We start from the raw sequence: 4,899 nt of genomic DNA, 5'->3' as shown, positions 1-4,899 counted from the left end.
CTGCTCCAGTCAGAGATGTGCAGATGCAGGGCTGCTTTGCAGGTTCCCCTGAACAGCCCTGATCACTCCTTTGCTTCACCTTTTAGTGTGTTTTTTCTCTCCCTTACCCCTTCCAAGTTCTATCCTATTACCATCCTCATACCCTTCCACACAAACAGCCCACCTCTTCCCACAGGCCCTTGTTTTGCTTGCTTTGCACCCTCGTTTGGCATTTCTGAGATGGTTGCCATGGTAATTCCTACCTAGGTCAGCAATTCCATTCAACTAATACCTCCTTTTAGTCCTTGAAGTGACCTGCAATGCCTCATGCTGTTGTCTTGTTAGAGGCACCACAAGTCAGGGTGAGTCATCTGCACACACATTAACAGCTGCCACAATGAGCGTCAGTCCAGGGGACCTGGAGAAACTTGGGGATTCAGCCAACAGAAACCTCAGGAAGTTTCACAAAGAGAAGTGGCAAGTCCTGCCCACGGGGAAGAATAACCCTGTACATCAGGACAGGTTGGGACCTGACCGGCTCAGGAGCAGCCTGAGGAGAAGGGCCTGGGCATTATGAGGGCTGCCATATGAACCAGTGGTGCATGCTCACTGTGAATAAGGCCAGATGCCAACAGGGCTGTATTAGGAGGAGGGTGGCCACCCAGACAAGGGGAGCTATCATCCCTCTTGATTCAGCACTGGTGTGTGCCATTGTGGGGCTCCCAGGAGCTTTTCTTGGTAGTGGGAAGCAGCATGTGAAGGGGAAACAACACCAACCTGCAGCTTGGGAAGTTCAGACTGGACGTTAGGATGAAGAAATATCACTTGAAGGGTAGCGCTGTGGTGCAACAGGTCATCTAGAGGGAGTCTGTGATCAGCCCTTGGCTTTGTGTTTCAAGGAACAGCCAATGACAATGGAAAGACATCAGTGAAGGGAGGGAGATCCTGGTGTGAGAGCAAGGTAGGGAAGCAGATTGGGTGCCTACAGTCTGCAGGGACAAAGGAACAGGTGTGAGACAGTGCAGGATGGCCTGTGGTGGAGATGGCCAAGGGTGTTGGCAAGCCTATGACTGTCCTATGGCTGTTGTCTCTGCCACCAAGGCCTATCAGGAGATGCTGGGGCCTTGTTGCCTCCTTGCCCCCACCAGAGACCCTGAGAGCTGTTGTACTGTTATTCTGCACTCAACAATGCACGCCCCCACCCACACACTGACGCAAGGAAGAGCACTGGGCAATGCAGGAAGGAAAGGATCTCCCTTCCCAGGGGCTCACTGTCCATGCTTGGCTTTTTCGCTTGATAAAACACATGAAGGGTTTATGTGGCATCAGAGCCACCTGCACATTTCCTTTGCTTAACTGTAATCAGTGATTACCATTTTCTGCTCTGTTGTGGGACGACCGACTAGCTTTACAGTCCCGGACCGTATGGGTTTCGTGTGGTGTGAGGGAGGGGAGGAGGGGGAGAAGGAGATGTACTGCATGACACCACAGCTTGTTTCAAAGATCAAAATTTACTGCACAAGTTGCAACAGTACAAAGCAACAGTTCTTATTAACAGAAACTTAGGTCAACTAGAATACCTACTTTGTAACTACACTAAAAGTTTTGCTAACGGCAACTACTCAGTAAACAGACAAAGCTAGCTAATTTATACTAACTGTAACTACCCAAATGATTGAACTAGGCAAACCAATTCTGGTTGATCTTAACCAAGCGTTGCCTCAGCGGCCAATGTACCCTCAACCCGAGGGAAGTAACTCCAGGAGGGCGTCCCCATCCCGAGGGGTTCCACAAGTTGGCAAATCCGCTGTCACCCGTGAAGAGCCCAAGACAGCCTCCGGGGCCAACCTATTTATATCCTTCAGGGGAAGGTGGAGGTGGAGTCGCTAGGCCAGCTGCCGTTCTCTTCACGTGGGTGCAGTCCCTAGCTCTTGGCTGCTGCAGGGTTCAGCTCTCCTCCACCATAGTTATGACGATCGCACCCATGGTCATGCGGTGGGGGAGGCGGCCGAACACCCTCAATGGCAGGCTAGCTGCCTTGAGCACTCTTCAGCACTGAAGAAAGGAGTTTGAGTGACTGCAAATGACTGCTTTACTCTTGCAATGGTGGTCCCAAGGAGAGATCCCATAGCTGGTGACGGGCGAGTGAAGAGTTAACAGGACTGAAGTTTGTCAATTGATATGCAGAAGAACTGATAGCACAAGAGCTGACGTGCACAAAGCTGCTGAACAGAGGACTTAACAGGACTAAAGTCGTCTACCAACCGATATGCGCAAGGACTGATATGCGCAAGGCTGCGGAATGATTAACAAGACTGGAGAAGTGAAGTCTGCCACCTGGAATCTGCACGGACCCCCGGGGAGGGAAGAAACAATACGGAGGTGTTGTGGTCTTGCTTCGCTAGCAGGGTCCCCCCCCCAAGCAGACAAACAGACAGTCCTGTGATTGTGAAACTCGCAAAAGTCAGCAAAAGCAGTGTTTGCCCAGAGCCCCAGCCGTATAAAAAGAGACTTGGGAGCTAGGAGAGTTTGAGCAGGGACGGGAACGTGACCTGATCATCCTCTCCGGCTGGACCGTGAGTATCCCCCCCTCCCCTTTTCCTGGGACGCTGGGTTAAGGTAACTCCTCGAGGTTGAGAGCCCTCTCACTAGGAGAGTGAACAAGAAAGCTTTCAAGTAGGGATAAGCAGTCCTTCCAATTAATAACGCAGTAATCGACGGTTTCAGGTTATCCTTTCTAAATTAGTAACTGATGGTTTTGTGTTATCCTTCCTAAATTAGTAATCGCATTATTTTAATGGATGTTACTAATCCAAGAACTTGTGTGAGGAAATAAACATCTTTTTTATTATTATTATATTACTGTCTCAGTCGTTGCTATCGAACCTTCATAGCATGACAGCATGACAGCTGGGGTAAGAAGGAGTTAATTTGAGACCACAAGGATTAACAGTGCCCCAGCAGTGAAAGCAGGTGGTGTCTCTCAAGGTCCTGACATCCAAGCAGGCCTTATCTCAAGGTCGTGACATCCTCTGTTTCGGAGTGTGAGGCACAGGAATGCAGACTGGCTCAAGATGCAGGGGGAAGCTAGGAGCATCCCTCCACAAGCAGCCATGGGCCTAGCACTGGCCTATCAGGCACTGAGCCACAACTGACCTCACAACCACAAACAGCAGCCATGGGCCTAGCACTGGCCTATCAGGCACTGAGCCACAAGTGACCTCACAACCACAAACAGCAGCCATGCAACTAGCACTGGCCTATCAGGCACTGAGGCACCAGTGACCTCACAACCACAAACAGCAGCCATGGGCCTAGCACTTGCCTATCAGGGCCTCACACAGAAATGACCTCATAGATTAGGTGTAGGCAATACCTAGGCAGAAGGTAATCTTTTTTGGGGGTAGTAGCAGATACATAATGGTACGTAATGTTTTGCTGCACAATGAGCATTGTGAGGGTATGATGGGGGTCAGGGAGGCTGTTCAGTAGCTGGCTCAGCCTTGGGGGAGGGCATGGGGAGCTGCAGGTGGCAATAGCTGCGTGGCCATGATGTGGGTAGTGAGGTCACTAGTGTCTAAGAGAGCTATGCCAGAAAATCACCAGTGTCAAATTAATTCTTTGTAAGTAGCTGACAGGCCTGGAGGAGGCACGTGGCTCGGCTGTTGATTCTGAGGTCACTTCTGCTGGAGTACCTGATAGGCCAGCTGCAGGAACAAGGCTTGGCTCTTCCTTGTGAGGTCACTTCTGACTGCTCAACTGCCATGGGGAATATGGTCATGATAGCCATCATTTGGCTCAACCAGTTCCACCCCTAGCGTATCTCTTCCCCAGCAGCTTCGCCTTCCCAGATATTTGGTTCCCTTTGCCCCTAAAAGGTTTGTTGGCCTCATCTTGGAGATTAAGACCATCCCATGGCTGCTTGCCGGTTCCAGACCTTCCTTTCCATCTTCCTGGGCACAGCTGAGTTCAGCCTGCTTGTTGTGATGTCTTTCGATTGCTGCGGGGCCATTTGCAACCCATCGCACTGTACCATCTTCATGAAGCTCTGGTTGTGCTCCACACTCGTCTTTACCCATTGGGTGATGGCATCTCTATTCTTGCTCAGCCCCACCATCTTATATACCAAGGCACCCTGTGTCCCCGGTAAAGAGACTCTTTCTTCTGTGGCCTCATCCCTTTGATGAGCGCAGCCTGCATGGGCACCAGCTACCTTCAAACATGAGCTTTGTTCCCTTCTCCGCTATGTTGCTGAGCTCCTTCACACTGACCCCTGTGTCTTATGCCTGCACTAGATGCACTGTCCTGAGAATACCCTCTGGGAAAGCCCTAAGAAGCCTTCTTCACCTGCATATCTCACACTGCCATCGTCACTATTACATATGGTAGCTCCATTTTTGGCTACGTGGGGCCTGAATACAGCAAATCCTTTGAACCAACCAAAGCCTGATAAAAGGGTTCACCAGAGGGTTACCCCCATGGTGAGCAGAGAAGCTGCTTTGCTGTAAGCTCTCAGCAGCTTTGCAGATTCCTCTAAGAAAGGACATTCAGGAGAAGCATGATTTTAGGTGACAGCCAGCAGACTAAGAACACAGTCTGTGGAGAAGCTCTGTTTCACTGCTTGAAACCCATCATCTCCTCCTCCTGCCCTTGCACTCTTGAAGCATCCTATCTGTGGAGTCATCTGCTTCTTTCCTTTATATGTCTAAATCCAAATGCAAAGGTGGAGGGAAAAATGTCAGTATTTATTGCCTAGGTTTTTCTTGGGCTTCCTTCTGTTGGGCATGTTCTTTGGTTTGAAAAAGAAATTAGCTACTACATTAATTAAGAGGGTGGAGACAGAAATAGTGAGTTTCATCAACTTCATTAGAGGTGTCTGTGAGCAGCTGGTGCCTGTACTCGTTTTCCCTTGGTCCCTAT

This window comes from Apteryx mantelli, chromosome 20 (assembly GCF_036417845.1).
Source record: "Apteryx mantelli isolate bAptMan1 chromosome 20, bAptMan1.hap1, whole genome shotgun sequence".
NCBI classification, from domain to species: domain Eukaryota; kingdom Metazoa; phylum Chordata; class Aves; order Apterygiformes; family Apterygidae; genus Apteryx; species Apteryx mantelli.
The sequence above is the reverse complement of the archived record's forward strand: the minus strand, read 5'-3'. Positions refer to the sequence as shown.